The sequence below is a fragment of the Saccoglossus kowalevskii genome, chromosome 5 (genome assembly GCF_978046115.1).
Source record: "Saccoglossus kowalevskii chromosome 5, keSacKowa6.1, whole genome shotgun sequence".
Classification (NCBI taxonomy): domain Eukaryota; kingdom Metazoa; phylum Hemichordata; class Enteropneusta; family Harrimaniidae; genus Saccoglossus; species Saccoglossus kowalevskii.
In genome coordinates, this window is record NC_140645.1 from 20,150,084 (window position 1) to 20,172,086 (window position 22,003).

At 35.2% G+C, this 22,003-nt stretch overlaps 1 long non-coding RNA gene across 1 annotated transcript in view; it reads right to left on the minus strand.

The window, feature by feature from the left end:
• Window positions 1–21,555, minus strand: part of LOC144347556 (uncharacterized) — a 33,055-nt gene extending 11,500 nt beyond the window's left edge. The window contains exon 1 of the long non-coding RNA XR_013419692.2: window positions 21,442–21,555. This is a non-coding gene — a long non-coding RNA (uncharacterized LOC144347556). The remainder of the gene's footprint in view (window positions 1–21,441) is intronic.
• Window positions 21,556–22,003: the final 448 nt, after the last annotated feature.

Here is a 22,003-nt window from a genome sequence, read left to right on the forward strand (position 1 = left end):
CTGAAACAATTAATAAAGAATTTAAAAATAACAAAAATGAATACATAATCATTTTTTGTGATGAGTAACAAACGCATGTCCATTCCCTTTTGCAATTTCTGAAAAAAATGCATTTCAAATGAGACAACAATGCCTCCCGAATAATTAAATATTTATTCTTTTTTCTCATTCACAACTGTACATTATACTCATTTTATTATTTTTGTTACCCACACTTTTGTGTATTTACCTTTATTTGTTTTAGTTTATTTTTTATCATTAATTTAAATAAGTGTATTTTTTTTTTCTTTTGTTTTGTAATTTTGTAAGTTTAGTTTTATAATTGTAATTTTTTGCTGCTGTACTTTTTTAAGTCAGTGTCGTAAAACGTGTCCAAGGTTTAAAAAACACTATACAACCTTGCTGGTATCGTTCTGTCGCTGAGTTGTGAGTGGTCCCATGGAGCAGAGCAAAAACACCAACGTGAATCTTCCTGTGATATTTTTAACAGATGTTTCCTGAATATTTTATCTTAAGTCACTGTTTACAGTAGATAATTCACAGATAATTTGACATTCTCCGGAGGGATTGGCAATGGTTACAAATGTTCAAGAAAGAATAAAAGGTTAAAGAAACTAAGCTAATACATTACAAAAATAATAATATTAAAAAGATAACTGTGAAAGAAAATGTAATTGCACCGCTACAATCATTGCTGGACCTTTACCTGACAGGCAACACACAGACATTTTGCTTGAATGAATCGTAGTATATTACTAATTTCACAAGTATTTGAATTAGTCACATATATAGCACAATCACGCCTGGTCCCAACAAAATCACCAGCAGTAATGAAACATTGATCCCTCTGTAATATAGGGGCCACCAATTTCCGTTTATTGGCCTGGCAACCAAGAAACTTCCTCCAATTTCTGCCCAATCGCTGTGGATCATCGAAAATCAAATGAACTTTAAAACAAAAACTATGGCAATGGGGGACAATCCATTGACGGACAGAAAAATCTGCATATTCACAACTTGATGAACAGTTTCAAGGGAGTCTGCATTTTCACTTAATATACCAAGATATATAAAAGTAGATTTCTCACTATCTCTTGGTTCCTTCATCGAGAGTGTGGTTTTAAAGTCAAGCAGTAAATCACTGGAGTTGTGTACATTCAACGAATGCTTATGTAGCACATAAACAATTCCTTTTGATTGCAAAAGTGTATATTTATTATCTTCTATTTCACTCAGCTCAAACTAGGAAAGTGAAAGATTAACTGTGGCAGGCCGAGTGTATATTGGTGATTGTTGTATCGATTCGGCATGTATATTTTCAACTGAATTCTGTGAATGCTCAGCTCTTGTGGACTTTTGAGGTTGGGTTGTTTTTGTTACATGGTGTTGACCAAAATATTTCCCTAGATTGGCAATTTTACTTCTCAATAGGGCAGAAATTTGAATTCACCAAACACCAAAACACTAAACATGCTTTCTTTGCTTTTGAGTTTGCGGTTCAAAAGCAGGCCTTCCAGGGATGTCAGGATGATAGAGAAGACATACGAGTTCAGTTTGTGAAAGAAAATTACCATATGTTTCCCATTTAAAAAAAAATTCCATCCTGCAGAGTGTATATGTGGAGAGGACACATGGCAGCATAGACAACAGATAACATTTCTGGCATACCAGCATATTCATCGGGCTGAGCCATGCATTCAGCCCTATGAATAATATCCATATACCTTGACCCATCTAACAAAACCTCCAACTGAGCATCTTCAAGCTCATCAAAATACACATGATTATCCTACATTATCTTAGATGTTTCAAGTCTTAATTTGTCAGGTAATTTGATTTCCCTTTTTTGTAATTCAATATCATTTGGCAGCCCATTTTCACTCCGCTCACTTACCCGAAGCCGGAAATCATTTCTAACAACAACTGAACAAAAAAAGCATCTGCCATCACCATAAATTTTAATTGGTTGCAAGCTGTCAATTGTAGCATGAATATCCAAGCTACCAGGCACAAAATCATTATGAGAATTTAAAACTGTTTGCGGTTTTGGCTGCACACACTGATCATTCACTGTTATTTACACAACCACATTCCAGATAATGGGATCCAACTCACCTACCACAGATTCAAAATCAATAGAGTATATATCTTGTGATTTTAGCGTTAGTCACAATATCAGCATCTTGATGTTGTACAAGTGAGTTAAGTTTGTTTATTACTGTGTCTAACATGTGAAAAATAACTATATCAGTTTTACAGTGTCTTAATTTTGTCTTCAACTGTGTCAATTATGATACACGAAGATGTCTGATTTCAACTTATGAGTAATGCAGTGCTATTTTAGTGTCAACACCAGACCTATATAGGAGAGTTGAATAACGTCCGTTTGTGCCAAATGAATGTTGAGGAAACAACTCCCGGGCCAATTCTGTCAAAATCCAACTATTACTTTTCTTCAACATTTTATAGAAGAATTTGTTTTGCTGCTGCTAGTTTATATTCTTCCTTGATGACTTTAAAGACAACATTCTTAACATCAACTAATAAAAGAGCGTGTTTGTCTATTAATGCTTTTTCTACAGCAGATAAAAAGAAATTGAGAACCATCTTTATAACCTACACCAACAATTTGGTTGAACTTATCAATAACCAACTCCAAATCACCATCATTAGACATTAGACGACTTGCCTGAATGCCATCCGGTAATTTTATACCAATGTCATAGAACTTTTTATAGCACCTTGGGCAAATTACATTGTTTTCATTTAAGGTAAATGGTGTTCCACACTCATCATGAAATCTTTGTAACAAAGATAGGTCAGGCAAATGACGAGAAGTACTTTTGTCACATCCAGTAGAACATGACAGACTTTTGGCCATCATGTAATGTGAATGACAAAGCGGGTATGTTGATACACCTTCAAATTATACCATATCAACTGACATTTTACAACACAAGAGCTTGAATGTTTCCTGGTTTGTATCATGCACACTGTCATGTTGGCATAAACATGCTGACATCTTTCTTTTTTTGGTAACTTTCTTATAATCTACATTGGCATGTAGTCGTTTCAGAGAATGTGTACAAGCATTACACAAGCAATCACTGACATTTATTTGAATATTACTTTCCAAAAAATGTTTTAAATTATCAGGCCAATCTATGATGTGGTAAAATGTTGCAGCATTTGTTTTACCACAATGTTTTCATTAAATACATTCTCTACCTGCGTAACATTTCTCACAAATACCTTTTCTTTCTCTGGCCCCACCTTTTCCTCAAGTGTTTATAACAACAATAATAATAATTTTAAATAATAATCAGTGCTGTATTAACATCCTACCTCTACTGGACAGCTTCAACATTTAGGTAAGCCAACTCTTGGCACATTTTTGCTGTGTGATTGAGCCCAAGTTTTTAATGATGTTTACTCAGTATACAAAATGTTTAGGTAAGCCTAAATGAAATACATGAATCTAGACTGGCAAAGTTGGGACTTTGCGAATTAGTTGTTAAATGCAATACAGCTATTCAATTTGACCTGCAGCACATGACTATTATATCGGTCAACCGTGCTGTATTTTCATGTGCAAGACAAAAATAAATAGTGATACAGTGAATTTATTCCTAAGACAAATAAAGCATTTAATTTCTTTTGCCTCATTACAAGTTGTAAATTAGAAAATAAACTACTCTTCACCGTATTTGTGTTTAATGGGTACATATTGAGGTCACTGACTGGTCGCAATATTGTAAATGTAGCCCTCTTTCAAAATATCACAACATATTGTACAGGTCAAGACAGTCTTGAAACTTTGGAGTTGGATGTCTACTTAGAATACAGAATATCTGTTATATTTGAAAATCATCAACGCCTGTGGTAATGTTGCGGCGTAGAATTAAAGTTGACCTCAATTGAGATTGGTGATACAAACATCCAAATTTCATCATCAAAATTTACTGATTTTCAGATATTGTTTTACGACAATAATATCACACAAGTGGCGATAAGCATACTATCTTGTCACCCAGCAAAAATCTTGTTGATCTGAATAATATTTCTTACAAAATCTGTTGTTTAAATAAATATCAACAATCGACCATCTTCGACACGAATCGGTAGCAAAAATGCGTTATCTGATTGGTTGACGAGTTTTGCCGAACATGCTCAGGAACTTTCAAGTTATAGCGCCATCTTGTGGTGAAATTGTTACCGGGAAGACTCTGGTCTGTGAGTACTACGCAAACAAATCAAGACATCTTGTCAACTAATGTATGAAGACTCTGGAAAATAGGTTCGTAATTAGTGATTATTAAGTCATCGTGCCTCATTAGAAAGTATTTCTGGAAATCTAACTTTATGGAAGACTGCTAAATCATCGATTGAAGTTAGAATTGAGAAATAAGGTCAAGATGGCGGACGATATGCGTGACAGTGTTCTCCACGAGGGGTTTAAGAGGGGCGCAGCGCCCCTCCTTAATTTATTTGCGTCTCTCTTCAATTTGTAGCGCCCCTCTATTTATCTTCAGCGCCCTCCTTTGTTTTCGGTGGACAGCTGTTTTACCAGTCCTGGAAGATGTCCCGACGATGTTATTGAGAGACCTCTTATTAATTGACAGGCGATAAAACAAAGAACTAAGAGACAGATAGTGGCATAAGAGACAACTAGGACAATGGATTGGGTGTCTGGGGAAACACTGGCTGAATAAATAAACAAAAAACAATGGCTAGAGGCGTGAAGTGATTGTCACAAGCATTGCGTTAATCACGCAATGGGAGAGTCAAAACAAGTTCGTTCATCATTCCTGAATTAGCTGAGATACTTAAGAACAGAATAACCAACAACAATTTATTGGTCAAATTGCTTGTTACTTGCTTTTTATTGGCGAAAAGAAAAAAAAACATCAAAAGAATCGCCAAAACAAAACGTACAGTAAATGCTGAAACATGGATGACACTGTATCCGATTTGACCTTTGTCTTCAGTACCCATAACCCAATCAATATAATGATCAATTAATTTACAGTCAACGGATTCGATTTTTTCTTTTATCATTTAAATGGTAATTTTGTTATGTGAAAATATTTTTCTTCTGATTACTTTGGTTTTTCAACTATTACAATATGTCAGTGCATTTATAAAACTTATGAAAATGAAAATACTTGAAAGAAATTTAAAAGTAATGAATGAAAGGCTAGAATTTCACAACTTGTCCCATTACAGAGAATAAAATGGATATTCTTCATCTGTCGAAGTTGATATTTTTTTTACATCAAGTGGTTTAATTTATTCATCAAAACAATCCAAGAACATTAATATAGTACTTGTACACAGTATTTGAGGTTAATGTAAATACATGTATAAAAGTGCTATGAATTTTCTGTGAAATTTTTGATTGGTATGCTAATTATACGCAAAATAGTGCCCCTCTTTAAATTGTATTTGTGTAGAACACTGGCGTGATGTACACAGTGAATCAGGGAATTTAATATAGTTGTATTTTGTAGCCTAGTTGAGCGCATTATACCTAGCGAATTATTTGTACCATAATCATTCTCTGTAATAGATTGAGATTTATTTGTTGTGTTATCCTTTTTATTTGACAGTATTACGTAGAACCATTGTACAGTGATTTACACGGACACAGCAAGTAAACCAAAAGTGTAATTTGCAGTGAATATAATGACATTGTATGAGCCTATGACCGGTGTTGAATGCCACGCAGTTCAACACTGAGAGAAAATAAACAGATATTGACCTCACAACACAGTCAGTAATTTTATTCCGTCACAGTAATACTATGTGGGCGATCCAGTGAAGTTGGTATGTTATAGAAGCAAGATTGACTGGTTTTTACATTTATTCTACTATGTGTTATGAAGTGTAATGTCTGAAAGACAGGACCCAGGTATCATAAGCAGTTTTGGACGACCAATCAAAATGACTGAAGCTGCTAAAGATCACATGTATGAACACAGACTGAAATGCTACAATTTAGCATATTGTGCACTCAATGCAAAGATGGGGGAGATCACTGCCTTACTACAAATGACACCTGATGGTCCACATATTTATGAGCATTACAGGGAATGACTAGCATTGTGTGAACGATTTTACCAGTATGAATCAGAATGCTGTTTAATTGCATTGGATGATGAGAGGGTACAGCTCAAGAAAACACAATCTGAAAGGGAAAGTGTAATAAATGCTTTCAAGTCAGAAACTGAGAAATGTATTACATTTTCACAGGAAAAGGAAACAAACAATGATGACCTATTTGATAGTATTTCCCACACAAGTAGAAATTCCAAGAAATCACGATGCTCAAGCAGGAACAGTAGAAGTTCTGCTAGCAGCCATGCAAATCTGCTTAGAATACAAGAGGAGCAGAAAAGAGTGGAAATGAAAACGCGTGCTGCTGCACCTAAGGAAGCGCATTCAACATGAAAAACAGCTTCTTGATAGTGAGTTAGAAAAATCCAGACTACAACTTGATCATATGTTTGAAGAATGGAAAATAAAGACCGAGTTAGATGCCAATGAAGCCAAAACAAAGGTACTTGATAAATATGATGCCCAAAGTGGTGCAAGTTCAAAGGTAGTCCCATCAAGGCTCTTTGCCCAAGTAAGGGACCCTGTGCCTAATATTGAAGGAGAGGTTCTCCATGGCAAACTAAGTCTGAAGAAAAGAGAACAAATTTTCCATTAAATACTGTTACTGCATCAATTCCAAACTGCACATCAACACCATATACAGAGCAACATCATATTACATTGATGTTAACTACTGAGCAACAGTAATCCACATTAGAAAATGTTAACAATGGTAATGTGCCACCCACATTCTCAACTAGTATGGTCATATGAGGACAAAGCTGATCCATAGTTAGATTAGCAGACATATTGGCCAACCGACAGGATGACCTCCCTAGAAAGGAGCCTGAAGTTTTCAATGGATATATATACGATTATCCCATAAGGATACATTTCTTTGTAACATTAGTTGAAAGAAAGAAATCAATGACAGCTGATATACTGTACTACTTAAGTAAGTACACAGCAGTTGAGGCGAAGGATACCATTAAAGGGTTGTTAACATTAGCCACTGATGAAGCTTACACCAAGGCCAAGAACATTTTGGCTGAACGATATGGTAACAAGTTTATGGTAGCTGAAGCCCATAGAAAGAAAATAGATGAATGGCCATTAATTAAGGGTAACGATGGTAAAGAGTTGCAGAGATATTCTGACTTTCTCCTGACTTGTGAGGCTCTTATGACCACAACTGGACACCTTAAGGTGTTAGATGATGTTGAGCAACACAAGAAAATAATGACAAAACTGCCAAAGTACATCAGCGATAGATGGCTGCGTTATGTAGATGGATGCCTGCATGGCACCACTAGCAGCTACCCACCCTTTTCAGAGCTATGCTCATTTCTGAGCAAAGAAGCAAGGATCGCATGCAGTCCAATCAACACAAGGATAGATGACAAGAAGAGAGATGAACCATGAATACAATAAATACAAATACATGGTCATCAGCTAGATGACGAGTTATTGAGGTCATTTCTGGTTGAAGCAAAAGCTATTGTCAACAGCCGCCCTCTTACTTATATGGATGTGACCCAGACAAGTGCTTTGGAACCTATCTCTCCCAGTCAGATCTTGACTCTCAAGTCAAAGGTGATTCTCCCTCCACCTGGTATATTTCAGAAGCCAGATCTCTACTGTCGCAAAAGATGGAGACGCGTGTAATACCTGGCTAACGAATTTTGGAGCAGATGACAGAACGAATTCTTACCCACTCTGCAAGAACGTCATAAATGGATTGCAACACAGCCAAACCTGCAAAGGGACGATATAGTGCTCATGATGGATGAAGGCCTGCTAAGATGCCACTGGCCACTGGCCAGAGTTGAAGAGACCTACCCGGGAGAAGATGGACGTGTAAGAAAGATTCGACTGTTTGTGGGAAAATCTACATACAAGCGACCTGTGCATAAGCTGGTTCTACTAGTGAGCCGAGGAATCCCCGTCAAGAAGCCAGATAATTAAATTCAAACTGTAGATGGCAACCTTGATAGTATATCAGAGTTTTTTTGTTATTGTTATTTCTAATTAGAGTAAATTGTTCCAATTTAGGGAAGCCATGTAACGACTGTATAGTTGGATTGTTTTATAGACACTTGTTAGTTACATGTTATAGCGCCCTCTCGTGGTAAAGTGTTACCGGGAAGACTCGAGTTAGAGTTAGAGTTACGTCTGTGAGTACTACGCAAACAAATCAAGACATCTTGTCAACTAATGTATGAAGACCCCGGAAAATAGGTTCGCAATTAGTGATTATTAAGTCATCGTGCCTCATTAGAAAGTATTTCTGAAAATCTAACTTTATGGAAGACTGCTAAATCATCGATTGAAGTTACCGTAGAATTGAGAAATAAGGTCAAGATGGCGGACGATATGTGTAATGTACACAGTAAATCAGCGAGTTTGAGATAGTTGTATTTTGTAGCCTAGTTGAGCGCATTATACTTAGCGATTTCATTATTGATACCATATTCATTCTCAGTAATAGATTGAGATTAATTTGTTGTGTTATCCTTTTTATTTGACAGTATTACGTGAATTATATACTGACATAGAACCATTGTACAGTGATTTACACGGACACAGCAAGTAAACCAGACGTGTAATTTGCAGTGAATATAATGACATTGTATGAGCCTATGACATTGAATGCCACGCAGTTCAAAACTGAGAGAAGATAAACAGATATTTGCCTCACCAAACAGTCAGTAATTCCGTCACAATTTGTCTCAGAGGTCAAAGATCTGTTCACCAAACTCTTGCGAAGGCACAACTATACTAGCTGGTCCGGGGCGTGTTTCCCTTAAAAACGCTTTTTCCTGCATTATGAGGGGCAAATTTTGCTGACACAAAGGGTTCCAGCTTGATTTTGGAGGGCGACACTGCGTCCGAACAAGTCGATTCGTCTCAATTCATTTTCGTCCCAATACACTTGCCCAGATCTCATAATTTCTATGTTGGTGTGTGAGAAGTTGTTTCGACGTACGCATCAGCATGCATGCTAGGTCTTCTGGAAGTGTTTTATAAAGTTTCACAGCACAGGTCTTTAGCACCGATTACAAAAGTTTTCCCTGTTGCATTCAGTGTCTTGTGGTACAATGTTAAGCACTGCCAACTAATATCACAAAGACTATAGGGGTCGACATGTGTAACCTCAAGGTTAAAGATCACCAATTGATAAATATTGGAATTTCAGTAAATATAGCAGTATTTTCTATTAATAAATATGTGTAATACCGAAAATGACTAATTTTGTTGCGTGATTTGCTAACCTGAATAGATGTACTATATACAAAAGAATTATAAATGTTGATATCACATGGATTAAAATTTGCTGACTTGTGATATATAAAATTAAAGTTATGAAAATTAATAAAACTGCAATTAAACGTTTCTGTTGAAGGTAATCGTAAATATTCAATAAATTGTAGGTGATGGTTGGCTCTTATCATTTAAATATATAAGGGGAGTTCGAGTTTCCCCCTGAATTAATTTAATTAATTAAAGACAATGTCAAGCATTATAATACCATGAATAAACAAGTGATTCGCCATTGAAACTTGGACAATCTCCCCGCCCCCAAATGCTCATCAACTTACTTTCCTCCAAAGAACACAGTTTTATACGGGCAAGTGAATATCTTCATATATATGTGGTCTAGGATTATAAGCAATGATCAAACAATACTTGTATTTGCAACAGTGTGCAGACCTCCCGAGGGTTCAATATTTGCACATGAAAAATACTTTGATCTATTAGAAAAAGATCTGATTGTATAATCTGCAAAATTTGGTTGTAATATCATAATTGTAGGCGACTTAAATAGTAGAACTGGTAACTATGGTGATAGTGTTGATCTAAATACAATGTACTTGCCAATAGATGATTTAGAGCAAAGTAATGATATACCTTTAAGGGAGTCGATGGATAATGAGATCAATAAATATGGTAGTGAACTTCGTGATTTTGGCATTAGCACTGGCCTTAGAATTGTGAATGGTAGGGTTTATAAAAACACTGGTAGTGGAAATTTTACTTTTATTTCAGAGGTTGGGACAAGTGTTGTTGACTATGTTCTGTCATTTCCAAATGCGTTTCCATTGTTCAATGTATTTACAGTTGGAGCTCAGGTTGATTCTGATCATATGCCACTTGAATTTGCTATATTACTTGCTTATGTTTCCAATTCTGCGAATGTCAATGACTTCCAGCATAGTGTCAATCTTTCTACTACTAAACTAAGGTGGGACACCAAGGGAAACCCAAAGTATTATAATAATATTAATTTACAACACGTTGAGGGGATGCGCCATGATTTTCATGATAATATTAGGCAGGGAAATGTACGTAAAGCTGCAAATAACTTAGTTGATATTATATATGCTTGTAATACACATATGATGCACAAACCTAATTATATTGGCAGGTCATATTTTAACTTCTGGTTTGACAAGGAATGTTGTACTACTAAAAGAGAAGTAAATCAAGCATTGAATCGTTTCAGAAATTGTAGAAGTCAGGCTACCTTAGACTATTATTTGCATTTTAAATACTCATACAGGCAATAGTTTGAAATCTAATAGGCCCAATGTGCCAGGCAGTATATCAGAGGTTGAATGGTTTAACTATTTTAATGATTTATTTAACCCACTAACCTTGACGGAGGACGAAAATCAAAAAGTTTTTCGCATCAATCAAAAACTACATGGATGATTTAGAAGATAATGTGGTGTTAAATAACGAATTTAATGTTTCTGAATTTGATAGGCCTATTTCGTTGGATGAAATTAGGGAAAATTTAAGTAAATTAAAGACAAATAAAGCCTCAGGACCAGATGGTATACCCACATAATTTTGGAAAAATGATCCCATAGAAATCCATGAAATGTTATTTGTTTTATAGAATAAGGGATTTTACCAGGGAATCTTACCTGATGAATGGGGTAGAGGATTAATATCGCCTGTATACAAGAAGGGAAACAAGGATGACCCCGGTAATTATAGGAGTATTATGTTATTAAACGTCATAAGTAAAATTTATACAAGTATATTAAGTAATAGGTTAAATACCTGGTTAAAACATTATAATGAAATTGTGGAAGAACAAAGTGGTTTCCAGAAACATAGAAGCACATTAGATAATGTTTTCATTTTACGTACTCTTGTGGAAAAATATGTCTTTCAGTTAAAAGGTCGTTTCTATTGTGCATTTGCAGACTATGAGAAGGCCTTCGATAGGGTACATCATTGCTCATTGTTTTACAAATTATCGAAGACCGGTCTCAAAGGCAAATTATTTAATTCCTTATATTCAATGTACCAGCATGTAAAGGCAGCAGTAAAAACGCCCTGGGGAGAACTAACTACTTTAATAATAGTATGGGTTTGCAACAGGGCTCGGTGATTTCACCTCTTTTATTTTGTTTCTACATTAATGATCTTCATAGAACTTTTCAACAAGGTCATAAAACTGTAGTTTACCTGTGTGCTTTGAAATTGTGTTACGATTATTGAATAATTTGGCAGACTATTGTTCAAAGTGGAGACTTACAGTGAACCTTAAGAAAACTAAAATTATTGTTTTTTCGGAAAGGGGGTCGTTTAAAAAACAGTGAAAAATGGTTATGGAAGGCTAAAAGCATTGAAACTGTTTCAAAATATAATTATTTGAGGGTTATACTTTCCAGTTCTGGAAAGTGGTACCAGGCACAAAAATATGTTTCTCAACAGGCTAGTAAAGCACTTTTTTGTTTGGAAAAAAAGTTACAGAATCTGGGTGGTGTGCCACCTGATGTTGCTTTTCCTCCCAATTCTCCTCTACGGTAGTGCTATTTGGGGGCACACATTCTGATATTAATGATGTGGAGAAAGTACACAATAAATTTTGCAAATATTTACTAAGTGTTAGTTTTGTTGCCACTAATTCCGCTGTGAGGAGAGAATTGGGTCGGCATTATCTTAGAGTGTAATGTAAATGTTGAAATTATTCGTTTTTGGTTAAAATTAATAAGTGATGTTTCTCCACATATTTTAAAAGAATCGTATAAATTTCAACTTAATACGGCAGGAGCAGGTACTATCTGCTGGGCTTTGACAGTTAAAAATCTTCTCTATAAATATGGTTTTGGACATATTTGGATTGACCAATATGTAAGTAATTCTATCGCATTCCTGGAACTGTTTAAACAGAGGTGCTTTGATATTTCCAGATAAGATTGGAGCTCTGAAATTAATAGAAGTCCCAAACTCGTAACTTATTGTAAGGTGAAACATGAATTAACATATCTCACAAATATTGGTCAGTCTTCTGCAATATACAAAAATGCTTTATGTAGATTAAGGATCTCGTCCCATGCACTACAAATTGAAAAGGGTAGGCCAGTGGTATTCCACGTAACCAGAGGTTGTGTCCTTTTGGCTGTAGTGTAATTGAGGACGAATACCACTTTACATTAGTTTATTTCGAATATAACTCCCTAAGGTTGAAGTTTATTGCACAGTATTACTACTCCCCACCTACAGAGATAAAGTCTATTTCGTTATTTCAGAATCAAAACCCATATATACAACTAAACCTTGGTAAATTTATATTTTATAGTTTTCAAGTACGACAACTTATGCTTGAAGAGAACACTTAGTTATGCAAATGTTATGTATTATGATTTTATATTTGTTTTTCTTTACTTGTTTCTGCGACCATTCCAATCTAATTTATTAAGTATTTATTTGTATCTGTACATCTGTATCTGGCCAATGGCCACAATACGAAATAAAGAGATATTACGTAATAGCCAATATGTCACAAAAAATAACGAGTTACTCCAAAGATAGCAACTTTTGAAATTCTTTGTCTCTCTGGTCATGGGGTTAAAGCATTTTAATAATAAAAGAAAAATCATTCAGAACATTCAGTCTTCAAATACAGCCAAACTATAACTTTGTGCATTGAAATATTTAGTCAGAATTGTGAATGAAGGTATTGATTTTGTATTATGTGTGTTATAAAACTTTATGTTGAATGGTCGATGGAAGGCGATTTTAAAGTGGCTTAGACACTTTTCATTTTGGCGTTCATGCACAGTTAACTAGTATGTTATTTTAGGGGGTTGTATGCAGCTTGGACAGTAGACTCCAAATTAAAATTGAAGATGCATGTAAATTAATTTTCAAATCAACGTGAAACTGTGAATATTTTAAGTCTAACTAATGTTATTATCGACCCCTCAGAGATTTGTTAAAGATCCAAATGCAGAGATGTAAACCTGTTATACTTTTGGTTGAGAATACCGTTTTTTTAATCTGGTTCACCACTAGACTGTTGCACCCAAATTTTTCTGCACTATTTTATATTCTTCAATATAGTCAATATTTATTTTTTACTCAGTCCCAGTCATCTGAAGGAAGGTGCAGACTATCAACGGGACTATTTTTTGAATGTGTGATGAAAAGAGGGAACTGAAAAAGAAAGGTGAAAGTTTAACATGCTGCACCATTACAACTTAACACTGTAGGATCAAGGGTCATTCGGAGTGGATTCGACAGTTACATTTTGTGTGCACAATTTGCTGGCAGTTGTTGGCTCTGGGTGCAAGAATTGCTGCCATCAGTGTGCAGCGCGCTCTTATTTTGGTTGTTTATTTTTTATAGCAAGTCTCAGAAGTATTGGGGCAGCATGTTAACAAACTTTGTTTTTGACTATTAAAAGCAAATGATCTATAATTTGAATGTAACTCTTTATTCTGTCATCGTCAGTTGCTAGTCTATAAAACAATATTTTAAATACATTTATGCAGTTTTATAGATCTGTAATTGTATGTAATAGTATTGTGTTCAGAAAAGTTGGTCAGCTCAAACTCCTTCAATATGTTGTTTGGCTTCCAAGCTTTAATATTCTCAGAAAAACAGCCAGTTTTGAAGTGTCTAAGCGAGAATTTTCCAGATTCACACGTCACTTGTATTTATAAATAAACAGAGCTTTACTCACAAGTAAAACAGCTGGCATAATTTAAGTACGTCCTTCCAAATAGCATTTCAGATAACTCTCGGTGTAAAAAAACCCATTAGCTAACAAAGTTTAATAAAGTTGTTGTTGATCTTTGACACGGTACAATATGAATAAAACTGAAAATTCTCTTGTTTGAATGCTTTTAATGTAGTTAGGTAGGGAGTTCCAGTTTTGTACCCTTGCTTACTGAAAGTTATGTTGGTTGAATGTAAGATTTGTTGTGGAAACTTGCAGACTGTGATTGCTTAGATGGAGAGGTGGGTAACTATGGGGAATGATCCACAAATTGCCGTGAAAAACGGCCATTCTTGAGGTAAAAAAGAAGGACGTGTGAAATTTACAGAGCTGATTAATATTTAGTATTTTTAGTTGCCTGAAAATTGGAAGAGTGAGAGGTCAGAAGTTTGAAAAAGTTATCAATCATACGATCTGTTCTAGAGATCAAATATAATGTAAAAGCATTTACCCAGACTTTTATACAATAGCTTAGATGGAGCAATAATAATTAAATACCTTCATTGGGGACATATCCCAACAAATGCTTTGTATGTGACGGTTACCTGGGTAACTCAAAAAATATCTGTCCTGATGTTGCACCCACATCCATCTATTCAATGTTGATAATTCTAATGCAGTGTTGTTAGTTAGCTTGTATAGCATTTTTTATTAGCATCCTCAGTTATATTATACAGGTTCTCTATTAAAACACAAGGTGTATTATAATAATTATTGTAAAGTGTTGCAGTGTTCTCCATACTAAATAAACACCTGTCACTGGTAGCATAGTGGTAGACCCAAGTTCAAATCCTAACTTAGGCTGAACATCAAAAGGGCTCAATGGGCCATTCCACTGGGCGATATTCATTCACTAACAAATGCGACTTTGAGGGAGCCTTAGTTAAGATCCGTAGGTGCTTGTGTTCTACCGAGCCTGGTTGACGCTAGGATAACGCATTAAAATTGCCATTTGATAGGGAGATGGCCACACAGCCCTGTCATGTGGTCCAAAACATGAACATGACTTCTGTGGCAAAAATGCACTATGTGTCAGCACTATTACTTGCAATTTGGACATAAAACAACAGAGATAACACTGAAATTCAATGTCCGGCACAAAAAACATTTAAAAAATACTAAATAAACATGGCTCTGGATGCCTTTTTTCTAGCAGATTTACAACACAGCTAGATTACAAGTAATATACATGTAAATAGCTGTACATCCGCAATGCGTAACAATTACGAGGGGCGTTCAATAAGTAAGGCCACTGACCCACTTCCAATTGTCTGATCTAGATGAAATTTGGCATGTGTAATGATTTACATCTCTATGGTGTTTGAACTGAGTCAGATGTGAAATGGAGCCACTTGAGTGTCACGCAGTGATCCGGTTCTTGTATTTGAAAGGACGGACACCAAAGGAGACTTTTGATGAAATAAAAGAAACTTATGGTGATGATGCCCCATCATATGACCTTGCAAAACGCTGGCATCGTGAATTCAAACATGGCCGGAAGTATGTGGAAACCGCTCCCAGACCTGGTATCCTCTTCCTGCAGGACAATGCTCCGGTCCACAACTCGCATGTCGCCAGATCAAAAGCACGGGCGTGTTGCTATGAAATCCTCCCCACCTCCCTTACCCTCCTGACCTTGCACCCTCTGACTGTCATCTCTTCCCAGCCATGAAGTTGTTTTTGAAAGGATTCATTGATAGTTATTGTGGAAGTTCATTTATTGTTGGTAACAATGGCTTTGTTAGGGACGAATTAGCTGCTTTTATTATTCATTCAGGGACTGATTCGAACATTTGAACTCAAAATCTAATTTGATAAGAATACGTTTACTTTCTTTAGTTAAATATATTTTTTAGGGATATCTCAAGTGTTCATATGCATATTATTGTACATTTGGAATATCGATGATTTAACGTATTTCCAATGAATTTCAGTCGAGTTCTTTATATCAGTATTTACATCTATTTAACTATATTAACTCTATTTGTTATATTAAGAGGCTTACTAACTAAAATGCTGACCTGAAACTATCCAATCAAGTTTTATAAAGTAACTGATTATGTGTACAATCTGGCATTTGAACTCAAAATCTAATTAACTAAGATTACGTTTTCTTAAAAAATCTTTTCGTTGACATATTATCAGGGATGAAGTTTGATATGTATATGCATAATTTTTACCTTTGTTTATTTTCCTGAAGTAGATTATATTGTGGAGTTTCTGTTCGTCCCCTATTTAAAGGCCGTATTGTTAAAGATACCATAAAATTATGAGACACAGTAACACGGTGATATATGTATAATCATTTCGAAAGGATGGAGGTATTGCTAATATATATATAATTTTTACAGTGAATTTCATAAAGCGTGAATGATTTTTTTAATGAAAATTTAACTGAAAGACAATTCAAATCTATATAATACGTTTTCATTCGCTGTAGAAGACATTGTGTAAAACTTATTTCAAATGAATTTTTGTGGAGTTCCTTGAATCAGTATTTGCATATATTCAGGTATATTTTACGTTTAAGAGGCTCACAAACTAAAATGCTAAACTGAACTATGCAATCAAGTTTTACGCTAATTAAATACATTTCTGCGTTCGAATTCATTTTCTTTTAAATGGAGATTGGTATTTACAAGTGTATATTTGAAATCCTGTTCACTTGAAGAGGCAGTAAGATAACATGCAGTTTTTAGTATTGTTTGATATTATTTGGTAGATACATTAGACTGTATGCTTTTTCATGACCTGAATTTCGTTTAATGAATCATTTACATTTTCCAATACGCATTTTTGGTACGTACGACAACAACCACTGCGCTTGCGTGTCATTTGTTAATCTAACAATTACTGCTGTGTGTACTGTAAACGCAACATGTTTAGTTTATGATAAATCAGACTCCGATTTGGTTTAAATTATGGTGATTATTAAAGGCAATATTAAAAATATATGTTGACGTCCATATTGAATCTGTATATATATATAAGCGACAGCTAACAAATAAAACAAAGATTGAACACATCAAGAGTTTACTTATGTAAATTTTACTGTATGCGTTATTTGACATGAATTTTGAATACCGATTGGCAAGGGTCACGGCGTCGGGTGAAAACGCGATGTTTTTGCGCACGGCCCACCAAACTTGTGAGACACGGTCGTGACAGGTTTCAAATCGTAGTTCTCAAATTCGTTTTTTTTATAGTTCGCGGATCGTAAAAGATAGACAAGTAAGTATTATTTATAGTTCAGTAAGCATTATTTTAATGGTATTTTAAAAAAACAGCCAGATTGAAAGTACTGATAATTATAATCCCATTCTAATTGTAATTTTGAAACTTTTATAGCACCGCTAGTCGGATCGCATACAACAGTTTAATTACCAAATGCTGTTTTCTGTACACTACTGTACAGGATGAATTTTCGTTTAAGTCGTTTAATTTTGAAAGTTTTACTCAGACGATCGATGAAATAAAATAGTGTAGTGACGTGCCTAGTAACCTGCTAAATAACGGGACAATTCAGACGTCAAATTCTATTTTGTCCAGCGACAGTGTACACACGTGCGCCGGTGTCGGTGACGATCACGGTGACCAGCTACATCAGAACGGTCATATTTCGCTTCTAACTCAACCCCATGCAACAAAAACTGATACTATGTGTTCATTATTGTCCATTCTTCCTCGACGAACAAGTTCATAAGTGACAATTTAGTCAAAGGTGAGAAAACTGCACAAGAAATTTGCCTTATTTACACGTATCGGCAATCTTCCCAGCGACTTGCCCTTCTGACGTCACAAACGGAATTTCTGTATGCGAATGAGCTAATGAGGAGCCTCGTTTTAAAATACACAAAAATAAAGTTGCCGTAGACTGAGTTTAAAACTCATTTTTTCACTTAAAAAAAATAATTCATGCTTAGAAACATAAAGATTAATAATATTTATGTATCAATGGATAATTTTAGCAGCCATTTCACAGGCACTTCAAGCAATATAAGCAATACACTGAATGACGACAACGGCTATTGCTGGTTACATAGGGTGATCAAATTATATAATGTGACTGAGGAAATTTGAATGTTCTACGAAGTCTAACAATTGTTGAATAATACATGTTAATGTTTCAAAAATGCAATACATCGCACAACAGAAAGCTATTTTAAAGTCACTATAGAACTTTGTACTTTATGATTGTACATAATAAAACAAGAGAATAATGTCGTGCAATATATGAACAACTTTCACAACTATTGGGAGTAGGCCTTTAGGAGTAACTGAGCATGCTATATCCTGATAGAAAATAACGTATATGTGTCGCTTTCCTACGATGTTTGTTTTAGGGCACACCATCTGCATCTATTTGGATAGAAATACAAATATTTATATATTAGTTCGCAAAAATGCGAACTAGCAAACTAGCGCACTCTACATAGAATTCAAGCTCCAATCAAAATGATTTTCTAAAAACGTACAATATGACCTAGATCTCTCTGAACTATTATATTCCAAGTAAAACACCTTTTATTTTATTTTACTGAAGCAAAAAAGCAAACATTACTAGCACTGCCCTCTGTCGGCTTACACTCGAAGAGTTTGAGGAAGTACTATTTACGCATGATTTATACTCCTACATACATACATATATACACACATATAACTCATATAAATGTCGATAGAAAGCAATTGTAGCTAATGAACAATAATTGTCTGTGTGGGGAAAATAGAGAGCAACTTTATATGTTTTTGAGAAAATCAAAGTTAGGGGTGGACCATTAAAAACTCGGGCGATGGAGAATTGAAAAATAAAAAAAAAAAATGAAAAAAATCCTGCACCCATAATTCGCAGGAAAAAAATACAAACATGAAAAAAAGACAGAAAATTAATCGTTATTTTGATAAATAGCACAAATCTAAGTGAAGAAATAATATTTTAAATAGTTTTTCAGTTTGTTCTTCAGAGTTTCTAATAGTATGCTCTGCGTATCACACGAATTAACAGGTTTTTAAGTTAGGTGAACCCAACCCCATCAAGACAATAACGTCTATTAAATATAATAGAAATGAACGAGGAACGCACAAATGTGATTAAAAGAACATAACACGTGTAAACAAAAATTGTCCTCAAATCATCCCCACCCAGTGTTCAAAAACAAATGGAAATCTCAAAACGGGGCCGTTAAGATGACGATATATTTATTGACAATTATTGCAGTTTATTTTTTCCGCACAAATAAATTATTACATTGGCTCAACATGGATTATAGATATGTCAATAGGAGTATGAATTGTGTCTTTGAAATCGATTATACCCGTATGAATAACATATAATATGAGAAATAAAAGTATTGTTCAGTAATCATAATTTGTATAGTCTTAAAACAGCCAGAATCAGAAGTATAATTATTATGCCATTTTAATTTTAATGCGAGTTTCTGGTATAACTATTTTGTACCCATTCCATTCTAGGGATTTTGTAAACTATTTGTCCGATTAATGATTTGTTCCTGCGTATTTCTAGTATTTCTAATTTGTTCAAATTATGTGTACTGGAAAAACTTAATTGGTTGCGTGTTCTCTTGGATTACGATGACATTGAAATCGACCATTTCTGATGCATCTGTCATGAATTTGTTTTTGCGTATCTGTTAACCGACTTAATTAGCTGATTATTAGCTGAATTGCTGTGTTATGTCTGTCATCGTTAAGGTCTATTTGAAGTTTTGGACGGAACTTGGCTCAGTGATTTGGAACTAATTACGAGATAATCGTCGCCATTTTGACAGTTTATATCCATAGTTATTAATGTAGTGAACGATTAATCAAAAGATATGACGTATTCAGTACTTAGTGTGATTGGCTTTATGATTGAAGGTTACGCCCTAGAGTCTTTTACTGTTTTGAAATTGGTTAGAGTTTTGAAAATGAATAAAGAGAGTTTGAGTTGGTCTTGACGAGCACAGCACGATAGACGCAATAGAGAGAGAGTGCAGTCGAGGCCAGTCGAGAGTCCAGTCCAGGGGCGAGCCTTGAGGCAGTCCAGTCTTGGGCGAGTCTTGGTTCAGCCTTGGATAGTCTTGGGGACTTTTCCCCAGGGCGCTGTGTCTGGTAGAGTGCTCGATTGACCGACTAAGACGAGAGCTGAAACGTATTTCGTTGTGTGCGTCTTATTTGACTGTAAAGTTAAAGTGACATTCCCGATCCCGTACCTCAAGGGGGACGAGATAGAGAGACGAGACGAGTTTCCCCCCTGACAAGTGTGGAGAACCCCAGAAAGAAGAGAATTTCCCCCTGATACATCATTGGGCTGATTTTATCCAGACTTATTATGCATATCGCACATGTAGAGTGCAGGTATTTGTTGGAATGGACTGGATTGTTTTCATCGTAGATAACAGAGCAGAGCTGTTCATATAGGTGATTGCCCGTCGTCGTCAGTTGTTTATTTTGTGAACAGTTTGTTCTCAATTTGGCTACTACAATGTTCCTGTAGGACAGCGGAGCTATTTCGACTGTCGGGTCGCTTGCTTTAAGTAATGATTTATTATTATAATGTCACATTTCGAGTTCGGCTTGACTGACTGCTGATGGCAATGTTGGGTTTATTTGCATGTGTCGTTAATCATTCCAGCACATGTTTTGACATCTGCTCTTTAAAGTAGGTACAATTTCCAAGACATAAACGCGTGCAACTGGTTTTAACTAGAGGCCATTCTTGACCCTAAAATCACTTTTAACTCACATTTTGCTTATATAGAAAAGTTTAATACTGGAAAGAATGTCGACGGAAAACTTGTTTTACTGACATTCACCCGACACTCAATCAGTAATTACAACACGGTACCATGGTATTTTAATGTACCCACACTCGGACTTCGGTCCGATGCCGTTAACAGACTCCTGTCCATGACTGTTTATGCTACACTATATGTCCATGTTGTAATGCCAGATCCTAACTCGGGTTTTGGCATTGGACAATAATGCTGCCAATGTCAAGGTAACTGGAACGACTAAACCATACGCCATACATTGTTTACACCCCACTATATTCAGTTTTTATAACGTTTGCCTGTTTTGGTGTACATACAATTAATAAAATAGGGAACTAAAAAAATCAGACGCCATATTGTGTAGTCGTTGTACATCCGCCTCGTATTCTAACCTTGTACCGAGAATCTGTTGTACACCAAACCTTATATTTGACAAGTAATTCATTTATAATTTTATCACAATCAAAGACATGTTCCGCAAACTAACTTATACACATACTTTTAAGCATCAACATTTATGCAAGTTTTTTTCAAGTGATTACAACATATACTTACCAAACTTGGTCAAGCTTTACGCATATCTTTCGCGACAAAGGAAATGTGTTAGCTTCCTATAACCCATGGGATTTAGACAGGTCAGTGGTAAATCAATCGTCTCGCGAGAGGCAAGTCGAGAAAAACGTATATTATTTAACTAACTCTCTATACACCGGATGTTGTGTATTGCCCGTCACCATAACCACTTTGAAGTGAACAAATTACTAACTAATAATCTTAGTTTAGCGCCATCAACGTTTTGTATTTAAACAGTATACTGATTGACGACAACGGCTATTTACATATGGTGGTTAAATTATAATAATTTTTAAATATAGTAATTAAACACCTAATCACGTATAATCGTGACTCTACTAACAACAACTTCCCAATTTTATGTGTTATGTGTATTATGGAATTACAATATGACATTACATTTACTAAAGTTAATTTTAAGTTAAAGATTTTTCTGAAACTTAATAAAATCAGATGCACTTTATATACATATGTACAGCTTTGAATCATCAGAAAACATGGAAATAGAAAAATTCCTAATGCAGCTTAGAAGGACATTGACCAC